Here is a 20369-nt window from a genome sequence, read left to right on the forward strand (position 1 = left end):
CACGGTGTACCGTTTATCAATTTTACGGAATGATTAGACGCGATTCGAAGCCCCTGTCCTGGCAATGGAAGCGCTACGCTCGACGATCGTCACGGTCGATCGTGCCATTTCTCGATCTCGAGATAAAACATTATGGGCTTGAAAAAAGTTAATGATTAATTATCGCAATCCATCGGATCGGGAAGTACATTATTGGTGAATTTTAAATAAAATTCCCGCATAAAGATTTCTTGCATTTCACCTCTTTGAAAGTTTATATAAATATGTATGCATAATGTTATTTTGAATTTTACACGAAAAGATCGTGTGACATTTAGTTTCGAAATTTTCGATCAAGTCGCGCGCTGTCGTTTGGCTAGAACTCTCGAACTCTCTCTCTTTTGCGGTTCGCAACTCCGAGGTTAATTAAGACGGACAGACATTTCCGATTCCATCCGTCCGTCAGCTTTCACCGGAGAGGATTCATCTCCAAACCAGTCAACGAACGATCGGCATCCTCCGCAATCTAGGATGCCGATTACGGGCTACGCAACAAGGAGATCCTTGTTATTATAAATTCGCTCGTGATACGCTCGACCCGCAAAAGTACGAATTCCGATTCCGGCACGCGGCTGCCAGGATAAATGGTAATGGGCTTGGTCGGTTGAATGGTTGGTACACCAGGTAATGGCCTTCTGGTTCTTCCCCAGGCGCTCCATCCGCCAACGGCCTTACCTTATTGCCGCTTCGCCGGCATTTTCCACATCCTTACGCGTAGAAATGGAACGATACCGAAAAACCTCGTTACTTTCGCAACGAGTGCATTGAATATGCATTTGAAAAAATACGTCAATAATTTTCTCGATGACGACATTCTTAACTATTCGCGTGGGATCCATTCCAAGTGATCCAGATATATATAACTGCGATTATAATAATGCTAATTCTTGCGACGAATATCGCTGGTAAAGCCTGTTGAAAGTTGATATTTTTCCACAAATGGTAACCGGAAACCATCCTTTTTTTTCCTTCCTGTCGTACACCTTCTCGTAGCGAGAAAAAGTTGAGGGAGCGACGTCAGGAACATGGTACGCGGCGCGTAAGCATTGTTTCAAAGAGACCGTAAATACTTCAACCTCGGGTCTGTTGTTTCGTTCGATCGTCGCTCGAACGAAAAAGCCTGTAACGCGTCCGCGAGAATTTTTCTCAAGCTCGCCGAAGAATTCTGACCACCCAGAATCCGAGAACAATAGATGTATAACGTACACAATGCGCGATCCATTATTCACCGAAAATTTACTGTAAACTTCACTCTTCGACACGTGGTGAACGAGAAAGACGATATTCCAGATTCTATACGTTAAGGTATAAAATAAGGTATAAAAAATAAGGTATAAAATAGTCCACTTATATTCATCGAAATTCCAGGCGAGAACCGCCAATTTCTGAATTAAATAAATTTTAATAATAAAAAAAACTATAAATTCTGTTCGCTTGGTGCAACAATAATTTTGCGTAATAGGAACTCGCGAAGAGCGAGCTAGCTTTCCGGTTAACATAATATTGCGCGTAATACCTCCGACGTGCTAAAATATTGAATGACAAGATATACAACACCCGGTAAACTTCCTGCAGCCTCTGCCGTTCCCTCTTTTTGCCCTCGCGCGCGTTTGCACGTACGAAACGTGCGAGCGCCGCCTCGTCGTTCTCTCTTTTTCGACCTTCTTCGGGTGGAGTGCTATACGATCCTCTTAATGAAGTCCGACAACATAGCGAGGCGAATGCGTGCGAAGCCGCTGGACCATAGTGCTGGCCGCATGCGTGGAGATTATAGAATACACTCTATGATCAAAAAGGTCGCAGACGGCACAGACGTAACACAAGTGAAGTGTGGAAATATCGCACAAATCTCTCGCGAGCTCAAACCTCACGCTAAGAATAGACATTACTGGCTTATATCGTAATCTCGGATTGCTTCGTATGAAACAATCGTTCCATGCGAATGATTTTTTGTCAAAAGAATTTCATACAAAATTATATTTAATTACATTTAATTATATTTAATTAAAATTCTCATTTTAGGTAATAATTTTCTTAATCTTGTATACGCATTTAAAAGGAATTTTCGCGTTTCAAGTCTAAGTATGACAAATTTATTTTTATATATTTAAAGAATAATTACAAGCGAAAAGATTAAAAAATACACCCGTCACGATCATGCGATATTCTAATATGAAGATCAAGAGATCTGTTTGTTAACACGATTAACACTAGTGCAGATTAGTCGTCAAAGTGACAACGACATGTAGTCGACTTCTAATCTAATTAGATACAAGGAGAACAAGAGTCACACTGTGCCAATTGTTCATCTGATTGGCACACGATGTGAGGTTTTTTATTCTAATCTTCGATGAGCTAACGTCGCGTATAACAACACAATATATCGCACACGATACAAATCACTGCGTTATTAAAATTTGATTGTTATAATGAAGCAGTAATAATTATTATATTGCATACAGCACATTATATAAATATATATTAATAAAAAAATCTTTTATACTTTTTATCACGTATAATATACTGATAAAAAGAGTATAATATTTTTTAAGGGTACTATTTTTGTTATGAAAACGTAATTAAAATCGCAGACGCGCGATGAGAAATTCTTCTGGGCTCCTCGTCCGTTACATAATTACGTAATTACATAATCACCAGCCGACTCTGCATACTTCGTTGCGCACTTAACTCTTGACGTCGTGTAAACGAAGAGACAGAAAGAGAGAGAGAAAGAGAGGATGCGCATGAATAGAGAATTTATACCTCGTATAAATGGAGGATGTGAGAAAATGGCGTAACCGGGCTGCTAATCCGACTATAACGGTTTCGCTCGTATGTGTGAGGATTAAGTGCCACGGAGGTATTTTCAATATCCGCAATTACCAAGCCGCGGCGCGTTATCAGGTCTCTCCTCTCGCGTAATAATCGCGCGAGTCGTAAATGCTCGGCATCGCCAATTAAATCCATTAAACACGGATGTATTCTACGAACGCTTATCGCGCGAAAAATCCGTCGAATATGATTTAATAAAAGGTCGGCGTAAAAAAAAAGGAAGAAATGGAAGCCAAACTGTTCTTTTAAACATGCGAACATTTTTAGAGCCACGGTAATAACGATAACTCAACGAACGAGTCTCGCCGTTATAATCGAAGAAATCGTGAGAATACATTAAGCCTCCTCCAATTCGATAATCATATAATGTAAATGCTAACGATCATCGTTCCCCGTCGATAGATACGATCAGCCCGCGTCGTATTTAAAGGGGGAGGGAGAAGAATATACCTGCTGAATAATGTTGTCTGTGCGCGAACGATAATTTGAGCATAGAGTCAATTTCGATTAGAGAGCCGATAATTACAGTCAATCGGCCGCGGTCGATTTTAACGACCGACAGAAGTCATAATGCGAAAGGACGCGCGGGGGTTTTAATAATCCCCGGAATTCTTAGCGCGACCTAGTCGTGGCAATTAATCGAACGGCGACTGATCAGCTCTTGGCACAAATTACGAGGAATCTCGAAGGGCGACGTAAACCGAACGATCGCGCCACGAGTCGGAATAAATCTGGAACGAACGGTAATTTAAGCTCACGGTAGTGTTGATTAAAGCCGATATTAACATACAGACAGGCTTGTTCCCTCGCGAGAAGTCACGGCCGTTCCAACTCGTTTCAAATGTTCCCTCTATACCCTTCATTTACAGCCCTTAGGCCGGTTCATTAGAACAGTCGATTATGTACCAATGTAAATCAATTAACGTCTATCTCCTCCGCTCTTGTAATTTAATCAACTTTTTTACAAAAGAAATTATATTCAGCCCTAAATTCATAAGAACCTTTTCTAAGAAAACAAGGTAATCTATTTCAAAAATTAAATCACGAAAAAGTAATAGTTTATTTAATCATAAGGTGGATGCTTTCATTTATAACAGATTTCGCTTAAAGTTAATTGATTCAACGAGAATGAGAAAATAAAGAAAATAAAAAATTAAGTTTTCGGGATAAGAATCTATTAAATTCTCCGAGTTCTGCGGATCCAGGCGAAAAAAACGCTTCTGTATTAAAATTAGAAGCTTCTATACAATCTTCAGCAAGATTCCTGTCAGATCTTCGTAGGTGATGAATAGGCGGCTGTAAATCACAGCATCAGACGTATGATCGAGGGATCAATCGAGTAAAAAACGGCAAATATGAATGACCTTGATTAGATGTATAGATCGGGTCTTATTTTCTGCATCTTGTGCAAAACACGAAAGTTGGATATTCTGGAATATACAACTTTCAGTAAACATCTTGTCATGTTTAGTCTGCGCTATCTTCAGCATCAAAGATTTGTAGAAAACTCGACTCTTTTAAATCCTACAATATTTCCTCAATATTTCAACGCGTTTTAGCAACTTTAACTCTCTAGATATCGTAAAGTGAGAATTTAAATGATTTAAATTTTTCTCCTCTCAAGATTAAAAGATATATGCGTGGTTATTAACCACTAAACTTTCGAGTCTTCTACATTTATTAATAGAAAGCTAATTCTCCGAAATTCCGGTAAATTTATTTCCAATTATTTCCATGCGCTGTTGAATTATTAGCATAAATGAAGAAAGTCCATAAAAATTACGAAGCTGATCTACGTGATATCAGTATGCATAGATTTATGATATTCCGGCAAAAAAAAAAGAAATCTCGCCACGTTTCTTCAGTCGAGTCGTCGTCTCGCGTCTGAAAACGACAAGCGTAATATCGCTACAGTTTTTACCGCTACGTGACAAAAGGCAATTAATTTAAAGTGTCGAGCTCAACGCCACCCGGACGGCATAAAATCGGACCGTTAAAGGTTAATAACAATCCGCGAGAAAGGTCGAGATAGCCTCGTCAGTGAGGTCGGTTTGACGTCGCGAACATTGGCCCGAATTACTTTGCTCTTCAGCGTGCTCCTCATTTTTCCGTCCCTTCCCAGCTGCTCCAACATCACCCGAAGGACGCCTTCCGGGAAGGAACAACGAGCAGATCCCAGGATCGAAATATGCGACTTGTGGAGAGGAGAGTTCTGAGATACATGCGCGTGTGTATCTGTATACTTGTCTGCGCGGCGGCCAAGGCAAACTGAATTCATCAGCTGACAGCGAGCGAATGGCAGCACAAAGGAGCTGCTAATTTGGCGCGGTGCCTCGCGAAACCGAGGATGCTGAATCCTTCCCCTCTGCCGTCCTTTGAGCGTACCGGTGATGATGGTGGTAGTAACGAGGATCAAAAGATTCGAGGGTAAGAGGTTATTCTCTCTACGAGCGCTTCGCCCCGATGAAAAATCGACCGTAGGCCGATGCACAAAAACTAAGTCTTCCACAAAGAGAGCTCTCCTCCAGTGCGCGCCGATACGCAATTTGTACCTTTGATTGCCCATTGAGCTACTTGATGGCAGGTTAGCTCGACAGTTCGGCCTCTGATTATGCAGGCTGAATTATCGCAATTGCACACTATCATTAGCATATACAGATTTTTTTTTTTAAGAATAATTCTAGAATAAATAACTCGATCCACGCACTTGATATAGAATTTACTCCGCATATTCGAAAGATAAATTAAAATAAAGTTTTTCATCTTTCCTTTAATTATAAAGATCAAGAGAAAAATTTAAAATAATTTTGTTTTAGAATAGACAGAGGTAAGTTACTTGTATATTTATATTTAATGTATTGAAATATTAGTATTTTTAAATATATATCAATATTATAATATATATCAATATTATAATAATAAGAAAATAAAAAATGACAAAAAAATTAAATTAAAAATGACTAAAATAATCTCTGCAAAATAAATGATTTTTTATAATTTTATCTGTAAAATGTGAAGGATATATATATATCGCCGTTTTTCTTTAACTTCGAGATAAATAAGTAGACAAACCACTGCGCACGTTCCCCTACAATTCCCCATGACGGAACATGAATTACGAAATACGAAGCAATCATCGGGAACATTAGTCGTTTTGCGACGTTATATCTGACAAGCCGTGTCTGACATACACAAAGCACCTTGAATGTATCCCGCTTTCGCGAATGAAAGACCTAACATTATCCTGAAGAATGTACCTCTCCCTTATCTAGGATGATCTGGCCACGGTAGCGAATCCAAGCCTCTCGATCGCGAGATTTTCTCCGCACTCGGCTTATCCTCGTCAACCTGGACAGCCGCTAAATTGAATCTTTTTTCAGACGGCGAGCCGCGCTCGATTCGATTGGTCGGATCATAGAAGGACTGTTTCCACATGATACGCGAGATCAGGATCACGGTCGGATATGAAATGGATGCTGGGCTTCTTTATCGTCAAAAGCGTTTATATATATAATGCTTCTTTTTGTATAAGTCTATAAACTTGTGAGTGTGCGCATAATACGAACGTCGCTCTACATAAAAATTTTATATACATAAACATATATCACATAAATCTCTTTCTCTCGATCTGCATATTTTAAATAATTGGATATATTATTTAATGCGACACACTTGTAAGTAAGAAAGAAACGATTTTTAATTTGTACAAGATGATATCAATAAAACAAAACTCTATTTTATCGAAAATATGGAATCTTTTAAGTCAAACAAGATAAAAAATTATATATAAACACAATTAAATTTGGAAAAATTATTTTTAATACTCATAAATATTTTAATACTCATTGTCAATATAAGTAGTAAGTTTATTCTACTGTATAAATGTTTGTAATGTACAGTTTACATATACAATTTATAAAGCACCATATGTTTTTGACGTTTGTATCTCGACTTAACGTATCGATAAATATGACGAATAAAGAATCAAAATGTTGGCGTTTCCAAACTACGACTTTAGTTTACGCGAAAAAATAAAACGGAATATATAAAAGTTCATCGATAAGACACTCAACGAATGTTTTCAGATTCGGAATTTATGTAAGATCATAACTCAGATTATAAAACTATGCGTAACGTTAAGCGCATCACTCAATCACCTGTCGCATAATTTCTGATCTAAGTCTTGTCTTTTCTCATGGAATGTACGAATTTAAAGAGAACTTGCAGAGTTTACGAAACTTTTTTACAAGATTCTTCCTTATTCGTGACGATAAATCAAATGAAACTCGAGTCTATTAAATTTCAATATCAATTGTTTTTCAAATAATTGTATTATATTCTAAAAATATTCGTAACAATTTTCTATTTACCTATTATTGTATTATTATACATTATTACGTAGTTTAAAATGTACGCAAAAATTTTATATTTATAAAATTTTATATAGTACTAGTCGTGTACAATTATTTTTCTTCTCATAGTTACATTATAAATTTATAATGTTTAAAATTCTATGAATTTTGTATTTTTAGTGCTATTCCGTCTTTATATCGACTAAAATAAATATGTAAATATAACAGTGAATCTGATCATTCAAGGATCGACTGATCTTTGTAGAACTGAAAGCAGAATTCAGTTTTTTTAATCTACAATTTAGTTTTTTATTAATATTTTACTTTTCAACATACATTGATTCTGATACCTAAAGCCCAATGGCGCAGTAATAACGATCTGGTACAATGCATTAAACCTCAAGGACAAGGCAGAGAGTTTAGAATCGACCAACTGGGCGAACAGGTGCGTTTAGGCAGTCAATTTTACATCGTCGCGTGCTTTCGCATTCAAATACCCTCGGCGAAGCAATTTAAAACTCGTTTGGACACCAAGAGGGAACCTTTCGCCAATACGAAACGATTTCGTGCATCTGGTCCAGACAAGCAGTTAAAAGGAGAGATAGAAAGAAACACCCAAACAGTCGAGAGAAAAGCTGGACCATCAAATAAAAGATGAATCGCAAGAAGAAAAGAAAATAATAAATATACCTTATCTCTTCACAGAATATTTCTTTTCAAACGAGTAGAAAAGATTCGTGAGTTTGAATATAATATAAATTATGGGTGTTTACTATATGTATCTCAAAAACTTTATATTCATAATTTTGTAAGTGAAATGCTAATAAATTACAATTTAAAAGATTCTTATATATATAAATCAACTTTTATCTATTCTTCAATTTTTCTTCGGATAAAGATATTATTCATTAAAGTAATTAACGTTGAATAAAAATAATCTTTTTAAAATAAGAATTATATAGAAAATAATTTTTGTGAAATTCGAAGAAAACAAAAGGTTACAAATTTGATAAAAGTATAAAATAAAAAATATAAAATGACAGCAGTGATAAAAAATTAAATTAAAAAACAGAGTACTTAAAAAACCGCGATAATTCCAGCTAAGTTCAAAATTCCCACCGATCATCGCTATATCCGAGAGCAACATAGAAAAAAAAGAGAAAGATAGAGGTAACGGAATTCTAGAATCCTGCAGCTATTCAATGATCCTGAAGGGTCACGTACATCCGTTCATGCGCGACTGGCTATCGATATAGCTAGCGAATAACTGTCATTGCTAGAACGTTGCGGACAGGCCCCGGCGAAGCTATCATTACTGATAATTGCGGCCGACTAACACCTTGTTCTATCCGAGAGAATCGGATCTCATCCTCGCGTGTCCTGTGCTCTCATCCTTATATCGTATGTCGCAACTAGACATAGAGAGCGATGCGACAACAGGATATCTGCGGATAAATAAGTAGGAAAGAGCGACTAAAGTTTTTTCCGATGAGAAAAAATCCGAAAAAGAGACCTTGTTTTTAAAAAATGTTATATCCTTGAAGTCTAATATTGCGAACGGATATATGAAATAATCGAAAGAGAAAGATCTATGTGGTACCGTTCTTTCATTAATTCTCTTTTTGCTACCTTACATCCATCGATGAGATAATTGAGCGAAACTCTGACAATCTAATCAACATACGTCAATAATACTCTCATTCTTCTCTTTCTGTAGAAGGAAGAAAGAACTAAAGAACAAACGATACCGACGTAATAATCTCATGCTGCGCATTCGTTTCGTTAGATTCCACTTAACAAACTTCTACTGGCCATCCGAAAAAAAAGTAATCATGATTCATTTCTCAATCTCTTGCTTGCGATAAATCGTCTAATCGTGGGTCCCAGATCGAAGTTTCAGAGAGATGCTATTCAGTTAAGCATCGTGGGGTCCTTGAGTATATCTTCCTTCGTAAGGTGAGAAATTCACACATGAAACACTTTACAGCAAAGGCTGTTTATAACTTTGAAATCCGATTCCTTGCAAGGATTCTGAGTGAAAAATGTAACAAATAATAAATAAAATTACAAAGTGTTTATTCAAATCTTGACAAAAAATTCCAAGTTTTCCAAAATTTTTTAGATAAATAAAAAATATCTCGAATTATATAATACCTATTTTTTCTTAGAAATGTCTTATAAATTATTTCAATTATTTTTCTTTTATTACTACTTACAATTATTTTTTTTTAGCAAAATTTATGTGTGTTCTAGTCTTATAACGATCGAAAGAATAAAATAGTATATAATTTCATATAGAATTTTTAATATAGCATTGTACATACGTGCAAGAATAAGATCTTGATTATGATATAAAGTAACAATCCTGTACGTATAAGCCTATGGCGAGTGCTTGTATATTTCACGCGCGTGGTAAAGTATGTCTTTAGCGCCTACGAAAAATTCTGTTGTAATAGCAGGTTCCCTATACCATTGAGAAATTAACCGAACAATTAATAACGCAGTATCGTCGGCGAAATCTCGCGCTATATTCTCCAACCTATAATTTATCCTCAACTCTTTCCATTGTATCCTCAACTACGCCTTCCACAGCTCCATACACAGCTTAATTAATAAACCCGAAATTATAAACACGTCGGAGCGACTCGACGAGTAAAAAGATACAAGGATGCGGTTTCGAGAGCGCAAAGTCGTGCATTATCACGTACAATCGCCAGAGTTTCGTGCATTTCGAATTCATACCTAACGATGGTGATCGACCAAAGTGCGAGGGGAGGGGGGGGGGCTCCGCAAGAAAAGAAATTATAATTTATACGTCGCCGCTGTCGGCACGAACGATAAATCCGCCGGCCAACATTCTCGGCTGGACCGAGACGCGCGTCTAAGTGCGGACGAAAGTTACCCGGGCCGCCTAGGGTGTCCATTATTCCCAGATAATTACATACTTCTCCCTCAGGAATTTTCGAAATGAGTTTCAGCCCCGCTCCGCCGCCGCAGGATTGGTCCAGACGATGGTCTGCCCATGGCATTGGCGCCGATAAGTTTTTCTATCCCCGGTAAAGCACGCGTCGTAAAAGGAAACAATCGCATTTTTCTCTCTTCCTCTCAAAAGGTATATTGATGAAAAAAATCGGGCCGACCATCGTCCGAGAAAAGAAAACTATAATAGACCGAGTCTCGATGAAATTCCAGTATTATCTGTAAAATGTCTAAAAACGGCATCAGACACGCTATATTTCGTTACGAAATTATTATAACCGTGTCATTTAAAAGAAATGACGTACGAGAATATTGTTTGCAATTTTAACAAGCTTTGCAAAATTTTATAGATTCTTTTCATGTTATTCTGAGAAGGATTAATTAGCGCGCGAATAGAGAGATCGTCGCGAAGCAGCAGCAGAGAATGCTTTTAGCGTACCTTTTATGAGGCCGTAATATATTTCGGCCGCTCCCTATTTTGCATTTTACGTGGATCTTTTAGTAGTTGTCAACCTGTAATTCCCGCTTATCGCGCCGAGGAGAAACGATTTTTGCTTCTCACGCGTCTGCCTGCGTCTAATCTCGATGACCATCGGGCAACTATTCTCGAAAAAATGCATAATAAGCATCTCTATCAACCTACTTAACGTTATCTTCTTTCTGTACTCGCGCCTAATTGCAAATGCAACCGCTTATCGCGATGCAACTCGCGAACAGGTCGCGGTCTCAAACTCGATTTCAGCAGAATCGCGTCGCGATCGCATGGCGGCGATCCGTTCCAGATTATGTTTCATTGAACCGTAAAAGCCAAGCTTCCGTGTTCCGGCTAACCGTTAAGCATAGCGGTAATGTACGATAGACAGATGGGCGGAGACGGGGAGACCTTAGAAGTAGCAAGAAACGAGTGACCCATTTCACGAAGCTTGACAGGTTGACAACTACTCGATCTGCCAATCTCGCAATTTAAGAAATATAATATCTCCTAATAGCGTATCTCCTCTTTATGTCTGTGCCGATTAAGCATAGTCATCTGATGTAGTTCAAGGCTTAGAACTTTTGTATAAAATAAAGTTTATTGAAAATTAAATTTTAGAGAGAGAGAGAGAGAGAGAGAGAGAGAAATAAAATTTTATATAACTTTTAAAACTGCTAAGATTTAATTCTCGTGAAAATCCTTCAATTCATTTCATTCAAAGTATAACTTGGGATTAACGCATCGCATCTTTTTCGAAAAAAATCTAATCTTTCAAATAAAAGAATCCGTAGAGTGAAAAATGGCTTAGACTTCTTTCTTAGAAAATCCTTAGGATATTGTGTGGGGATATAAGGGGATGTGAGAAATTCGAGATACGACAGAAATGTAACATACCGGATTTTCAAAGGATAAAATATAGTCTATCGTCAATTCAATCGAATCTTGGGGCCTATAATGCGGTCTTGCGTGAGATCGATCGAAATAGAACAGATTGCAACAGTCGGATAACAGAGGCATTCACATCTGCGTACACATTCTGGAAGCTAAGTATCTGCGAATATATGTATTGATATTTTTGTTTGTTTGTTGTAACACATTTTCAAAGTTTCTATATCAAATATTTTAGAGAGAGTTTCATATAAAATTTTGCGGAAGTTGCGTCGCGATGTAGTGGAGCAATAAAAAAAATTACATGAATAATAAATGTAAAATTATATAATAGAATTAAATAATAGAAAAGTTACACATTTTTTATTATATATAATTCATTATCTCATTATGTATAATTCCGTAATGTTTCTTACAGTGCAGTGCGATCTCCGTATTCTCAGATAATATCGTTTGCAACGAGATCTGTGAAAATCAGGAAAGGAATTCCGCACGGCGGGCGCGCCATTACCAACCGTTAGGACTTTTATAATCTGGATCGTGCAATATGATGACGATTCCGAACGCGCCACGCCTTGGGACTTGCCGTCAAACGATGCGGAAAGAGCGAGAGAGAGAGAGAGAAAAGAGAGAATTCAACAAGGTCAGTTTCTCGGCGACCACGTGCTGTCTTCAGATTCCGACGCATTTTCATGGATTCGGTTTGCTCGCGCGATGAAGATAGCTATAAAGGACGAGCACCACCATGCCTTAGAATGGCAACCGGAATGGCGATCCAGGAATTAGATTGCTGGAGCGTACCGTGCCAGGTGCCAGGTGTAAACACGCCGAGACACGATCGTTAGAGTTCCCTGATACCGTCAAGCGCGACTGATCAAGAGCATGCTTCTGTTCCTCATCGCTTTCGGCGCGGCAAGATGCAGTCTGATCTGAGGAAAATCGCGGAAGACAGAATTCCTTCTTACATGACGTGAGTTACATCAACCCTGGCGTTCAATTTATACATTTATTTTATCGATTTATATTTTTCACAGTGTTTCAATTTACGCACTCTCGACGTGACGAGAGAGAAATAAATCAGAACATGTATAATATTCTCCGGTTGCAGAAGAGGCAGAATTGACAATTATACGAATTACCATTGACTCCCGCCTAACTAAGTGATCAGATGTGAGATTACGATTGCGCGAGGTAAAATTAAAACCAACGCGACGGGATTTATTGGCTGGGCGGATCGATTATCGGGGTCGATCACTCCCTCATTCGGTCGGCGCTCTTCCGCTGCGATGTGAACGAACCCTAAGCCTTTCTCAGGTGAGTGTCTCTGCGAGAGTTATTCAGCTAAGCCCTAAGCATTCCTCCGAGCTAATTAAGCAAATATTACCTCACGAATATAGTATCTCGCCGTTTGCTTTCTGACTATTAGCACGCGGCGAAATAGGAAACATGTAGCGCGCTATGCCAGCGATTTGCAGCAATGTAGCATGGTTTTTGAACGTTCGCCGATTTCTCTGTAAAATTTTAAACGAGGACATTTATAATAATCGTCGTGCTGATTGCATTTCACGTAAATACCACGAAGTTATGGTAAAATTGACAGTAATATTCTTCAGAAAGAAATGTCGCAATAAAATTTAGATTTGCTGCTCGCAGTGCATTATGCCATTTGCAGAGCAAAACTCCTTTCGAAGTAATGTACTATCCTTTCGTAATATTTTATTGCCGACCCTATCTCTCTCTTTCTTCTTTCTCCGTGATTGATTTACGTCGCTGACATGCGAAGAAACGCCATTAGGATCCTACGAGGCGCCTCGTCCTTTTTCATGTTCATTTTTTTTCTTGCGTGGCTGCCAAGCGCCACGCTCGATGCAAGTATGCAGGTATATGTATGCTCACTGTTTTTGGAGCAGACGTCAGTGAGCTACCAATGTCATTAATTTAAAGGGATTAATATGGCGTATTGTGTGCCCGCGTAGTTTCCAGCTGATTTTGATTAATACCATCATTAATAAAGAATACAACGTCTTAAGTATCCGTCGTGACAGATTAAACTCGGAGTATTCAACTACATGTATCCGTTACATAAGGTCAACATAGAATAATCGATTACAATGTAACGCGTGAAAATTTCAGAATTCAAAATTATTGGCTGCAATATTATTTTCATGCCACATCTGCATTAAATACATTACATTGTGTAATTTATTTGTAGAATATTTTAAAAACATGAAAAAACTCACCCTCTGCGAGAGAGATTTTAATTTTAATTTCTAATCATAAAATTATACAAACCGTATATTTCGTCTCGAGAATAGACTGTTAGGGGTGGAGGATTCGTGTAAAAATTATATAATAAAATTACACGGACGCGAAAATGACTGTTATCAAGAAGCGCAATAATGCAAAATTTCATACACCGGACAGCACTTGGGATTCTTGCAAAGGCAATTCCGCGCGCTAAAAATTTATACGTGTCACACGGTAAACGACAGAGTGTACAAGAAGTATATTTCAACCATAGAAATCCCGCATTCATCTTTGACGGTATCATTAATCCCAGGCGCAGCTTCTTCCCATATTGTGAAGATGCGGACCATTCGCATTAACCCTGAAATGCTGCGTGATTTTTATTAGCAAGGAGGTCGTAGTCAAACATTTTTCAAAGTATACTCGAGATAATTGATATAACACTCGATAGAAATATATAGTTAAATATTTAAGAATGTATTTCCATCCAAGAGCTGCTTGAATAATTCACTGCAGCTGCGAGTGACAAAATTGATAAAATTTAAATAAATGAAATATTTACTTAATAGCACGTCAAGAGAGAAATTTGCGTGGCGAGTGAGAGTTGCTTTATCGAAATTCACTTCATGATACTTTCGACGCTCGCAAGCATAGCTAAAAGAATAACGTTTTCTCTTCGGAAGGTAGCATGCACGAAGATTTTCTGCGAAAAACTTGGAGATCGCGTGACGGTCATAATCTACGATGGAGCGTTACATCATCTTATACGTATATATATGTATATATCCTAAACGCGCGATGTACACGCATATGTCCTCGCGAGACCTAAACGGTGACTTCCTCGTGAGATAAAACGTCGCGGTACGGGACCCCTTTCGTTTCGCTCTTTTCCCCCTCCCCCTCCCCTTTCCTTAATGTACATTGCTCCCATCGGCTTTCTCTTCCTCGTCCTCTGCATCGTTATCGCTAAGCCACGGTTGACACGGGACGAGCATTACGTAAGACGTACACGACCTGCACGGATCGAGCGCGCGCGCGCGCATACGTAGACATATGTATGTGTGCCTGTGTATGCATCCAAATGTGCATCCACAGCGGCGCCCCGATGTGTGCATTCAGGCCTGCGAGCATGCAAATCCGTACACGCGTATCGGTATTAATATCGAATGTAGGCAGCAGCGGCAGCAGCAACATCGTGCAAAAGGAACAAGGGGACGAAAACGATAATCAGACTATGTGTATATGTTTGTGTTTGTGTGCGCATGTGTGCATGCTTGACATAGCGCGAGATGAACAAACGGATCTGACCGATGATGCCGGATCGTAATTGCCGGGGAGCTCTCTCTCTCTTTCTCTTTCTTACTCTCTCTCTCTCTCTCTCTCTCTCGCTATGGTGATGTAGTCGCAGCGAGACGGATCTCCCGTACCGTAATTTGTTTCGTTAAAACGTCGTGTATACGTGATCGCTCTTGGTATGGGTTTCGATTTCCTTTATGGATCCTTTCGATTAATGGGAATTAATGAAACTGCATTCCGGCGAAATGGAACAACGGAACTGTTGTTCCGGTGGCGATTTAATAAATTAACTAATAAGAGCGAAGACCTCCCCGCATATATTTCATACACGAATTGTATATTCTTAATCGCGGAAATCTACGATTTCAATAACCAAGATAATAAAATTTGATATATTAAAAATAATGCAGATTCCTATTTTACAAAAATTACTGTCAAAAAGTGCGAACGAAAAATTGTGAAAATTCATGCTATTATAAAAAAGTATTTAAATAGCCTCAATTACCATCGAATTTATCGTTGAATAGACAACTTTGATTAAAGCTTGATTTTTCAAATATAACGATCGCATTGAATCTCTTGTCAGTAATAATCATTCTTATAAAAACCATAATTATGTGCGATGCAAATATTCTTTTTCCTAGTGTATATAGAACCTCATTATTGCCTTCTATTAGTCTCTTTATCTTTTAAAGAAATTTATAGTCAATTATGAACATAGACAACAAGAGAGGTTCTTCTAAATGGAAACAGTCAACGCGTAAAAATCGCGAAAATGTAGGTGGAACAAAGGATTCCCTAATTAATGAGGGTTTGCTCGCTAATAACGACGCCATTATTACGGTTCATTAACATTTATCGGTAAAGCATCTGTTGTCTCGCCCGGTCTGTTCGATGACTATCGTTTAATTGGGGTCAGCCGATTAACTTGCGTTTAACTTGGAATATACATAGTCGGCAGAAAGAGGGTCACCCGCTTCATCATCGCCTCGATCATCGTCGATCATCGTCATCGTGATCATTAGTAGGTCGGCGATATGCCGCGCCTCACGTCGCAATGCTTAGAACACAATTGAATAAGGTTATTCGAGAAACGGACACTTAATGAAGCAGAGTCCATTTTTTCCGATGAATACTTCAATAGAAGAATGTTCAATAACAATAGGCAATTTTGCAGTTAATTAATAACGGTGTTGTGTTTGCCAACACAATTGCAATTTTTTTCAATTATTGGAATTTCAATTTCTAACATAAGATTACCGTTAAGATAAAGTTAGATAAGTATAATCAAAATAACATTTTCTTGTTTGAAATAATTAATAAATAATGCAAAATTTGAATATTGAATATTGAAAATAAGAAAAATATATTTTTTTTCTTAATACTTGTGATATTTTTATTCGTTACGACTAGTATAAGTATCTTTATAATTTTACAATGTTATGATGCTGTTAAAAGATAAGTTAAAATAGTTACGCATGTACCTGTTAAATGATATGTCAATTGATTCAAAGTCGTGTGACAGGAACACGCAGGATATCATTACGATAGGCACATAACTATGATGGTGGCTAGCGATGTAGCACGATCGTTACGTCGGACACTGTGAAAGCGTATTCGATACGAGAGCGATGATTGAAGAAATCGCTAGTGTTTACAAATTCAAATTATCATCATGAACGACGACGATGCGATGAACGTAATGACAAATACGCTGTCTCATAGTAATTTCCTGCGACGTTTCGCAGATGGAATCCTCGTGCGACCGTAATAATCGATAATTGCTCGAGGAGTATCTTAGAACTACATCTCGAACCAAGCATTTCCGAGTCCTGCATCAGAGATATCTCTTTCGTCTCTCTTCTCGTCTCATCAAACATCAATTATGTAAATGCAATGGGGAAAAGGGGGGGAGAGAACTATCGCATCGAACAGATCAGGATTAGAGCGGAGTTTGCGCGAATCGCGGAATAAATCGTTTCAATTATTTCCAGCGTATAATCGACCTTCAAGGACGGGGCCGCCGATCAGAAAATTGGATCTTCCGATCCTGTGATCCTGAGATACGCCATTAATAATCCTTTCCTCTCCTCTCCCCTTCCCTCCCGTCGATCGTACCCCGCGAAAGTCCATTTCACTTTCGTATCGAGAGGAGGCGAGTCGACGGGGGCCGGACTCGCGAATGATTCGAGAATCCGATGGCCGCGGCCGATTACGAGCGAGAGAGTAGCTGATTTACGCCGGTGTAATTAAACGAATTAGCTACACAGCCGAGCTGGCGAAATAAGAGCGGCCGCGAGAGGAGCACGTCGGGAATGTTTCACGGGATAAACGACTCGTCTCAAAGTCACGCACAGGTTGAGAGATACGATCCGTTTTTAATTTTCTCGACCGCGTAAGAGCTTGATTTCGAGTATTAACGCTGTTCCCCGACGACTTATCCGCGAGGAATGTTTCAATTCCCATAAGAATGCGCGAAGGAAACGGGAGACAACAATAATCCACCTATCGGGATAACCCCGGGCTTTGATACGACTCCTTCATTTACATGATTCGCCGGCCGTGGGTCTTATCCCGAAAGCAATTACGCCGGGGTTACTCTGCCAAAGGGAAACTCCGCGGCGCGTCTCCCTTTCCATTACTTTTTAACCTCGCGAACGCGGCGGTCGGTTATCTCGGATTCAATTCCGCGCGGCGGAAGGCGCAGGGCGGAGGCGTATAATGTCTCGGTTTTGCTCGCGCGAACCCGTTCGTAGTCTACTACGTAGACCGAAGACGAAGGTAAGAGTAGGCTTTGTCTCGAAAGCAATCGGTCTTCCGTCGGGTCTCCCACGACCGCGCCGGGCCTGACGCCGCCGACGATTCATGACAGAACAAATTACAGATCGGCAGAAAAAGACCATCGAACGGCGACTCGTTCGCGGCTGTCCCGGGACAGCGCGCGCAATACGGAGTCGTGAGTCGCAAATTAATGGCGGCCATAATTTCGGCCGATAGTCGGCCCGATGATGATGTATCGATGCTAAATGCAACGGCGGAGTCGCCGCGCCGCCGATTATTCACGGAATGTTAGCCCGATCTCTTAATCGTCGCAAGGACACCGGGGATCGCTTTAAAAAGCATCGTCTAAATCCGATACAGATACGATATATCGCACAAAGTAATAATATAATCTAATTCAAACGTATGATTTCTCTTGATATTCAATTCAGAATTTTAATTACCTTGAAAAATCACGTAAACTTAATTATAGATTAATTAAGTAAATAACAAATAAAATTGTTCTAGATCGTTTATTGTCAATTGTCTGCAATTATCGATATATACCTTATCATTTATTGAAATAAAAAAATTTAATTCTACTTTTATTCGAGCGAGTTTACCACGACTCAAAGCAAGAAATAATTCATGATGTTTGTTTGAGCGTTTTGATTGTTTATCTCGAATCTTTGAACTATTTATAATCAGCTATCACTAGCTATATATAATCTAATTTACATCGAATTTGCGACTTCTTCCATGAATGTGAATACATCCTTTAGTTCTTGAGAAAGAGAGAAAACGTGGACGAAAATCGCGAGATTATGATTCGAATCAAACGGAAATACAGCGTGGGTCTGCTTTCGACTGACTTATTTCGACCCGTTAGCCTAATTTCTCATTTCCGCGCCAAGGACGACCAGAACGACTTCTGTTCTGTTCAGCAGTCACCGGCACCGGGGGTAGAGACGTCGCGTCCACCGCGTCCACCGCGTTCACCGCACGCGTATACCGGTTATTATCTTTTCGCATTTTTCGGCCGAGATTATTCTCGAAACGAATGACCCTCTTAAACCTCCAGACCGGATCATTAATTTGAGTTCGAGGATGGCCGGGCGGGGAATAATGCCGCGGCCGCGCAGAGGCTGCGCCTACAAAGACCTTAGCGCGGCCGCGTATGCCATCTCCGCAATCGCTCCTCTCTCACGAGAGTGATTTAAATAAAGGGTAAAGGACACTTCAAGGCTGACGGCAATTCTGTTCAATTTATGCGCGCGGACCCGATATATAACCCTTTCCCTTTTTTTTCCATTTTACGCGCCAAGCCGTCGAGTGTATAAGAACGAGATAAACTTACGCATTAATCAAAAGTGGAAACTGCTCCTCGGGACGCTGGCTGTACCGGCTGATTCAAACGCCGAGTCGGCCGAAACAAAATACATACAACTATCGCGCTCACTTTTAAGCTACAAATTTAACGCGCGAAAAGAAGATTATTGCTCTATTGTATTTATTTTTTTTATAAAATATAATTTTGCGCTGTCAAAAAAATAATCAAAATTTTACTTGGGAAAAATCGCATTCAATTTGAAGAATATTCACGATCGAGGGATTATTTGCATCAATTCAAACACACTTTTAGGACGCATCATCCTGTCGGCGTTCCTGAGAGACAGTAATGAATTCTATTCTGACCGTTCGTTCGTACGTAAATCAATTCTGACGGCTCGAAAGAGTTTCCGCGTATGCATCGACACCAGGAAGCGGAAACTCGAGATGTAACGGTATCGAAAGGTAGGGAGGGTCATTTATAGCAACATTCTTTCGTATTCGCGCGACGCTGCTACGCTGACGTTGCCAATGCAATGTCGGTGGCTGGGTAGATGGGTAGACTGATGCCAACTAATGCATGCTTGGCAGGCCATCGTAGAGTACAATTGACTTCGACCTCCCGATATACTGCCTGCCGTGCGCGTTATCTCCGATAAAAAATCCCGTTTCTCGCATCTCATCATCTAGCATAATGTTTGGATTCCTCTGATAGCGAATGATACTCGAACCACGCGACTCGCGTCATATTTTCGTATCATTGCCGTTCTATTACCCACGATTGGATCATTACTGATTTTTCTTTCCTTTTTTTCTTCTCGTCTCCAGTATTCTTATCTATGATCTTTTGTAGACGAGAATTAATTTGTTATGTAAAGCATGCGACGCAATTGATTACTAGGCATTTCGCGAAAAATATTTTATTTAATTAAAGTTTCTAATGTAGTTTTCAAATAGTTTTCAAATTTTAATATCAATTAAAAGTATTATTTTTTATTTTAAAAAAATAGAAAGTAAATTAAAATTTTTTTCGTGTTGTTAAAATAAAAAAACTATTGCGAGAAAATAGAAGATTTGCTAAAATAATACAGTTTAAAAAATGTAGAATATTTCTATCGTAAACTGCATCTCATATTTTAACAGTAATAGAAGAAATGAGAATCCATATCATT

At 39.0% G+C, this 20369-nt stretch overlaps 1 protein-coding gene across 4 annotated transcripts in view; it reads right to left on the reverse strand.

The window, feature by feature from the left end:
• Positions 1–20369, reverse strand: part of Osp (myosin phosphatase Rho interacting protein outspread) — a 164107-nt gene that overhangs the window by 55222 nt on the left and 88516 nt on the right. The gene's annotated exons all lie outside the window — the stretch shown is intronic.

This window comes from Camponotus vicinus, unplaced genomic scaffold, assembly GCF_025532165.1.
Source record: "Camponotus vicinus isolate PSW18456_S1 unplaced genomic scaffold, iyCamVici1.0 SCAF_9, whole genome shotgun sequence".
In the NCBI taxonomy this organism is placed as follows: domain Eukaryota; kingdom Metazoa; phylum Arthropoda; class Insecta; order Hymenoptera; family Formicidae; genus Camponotus; species Camponotus vicinus.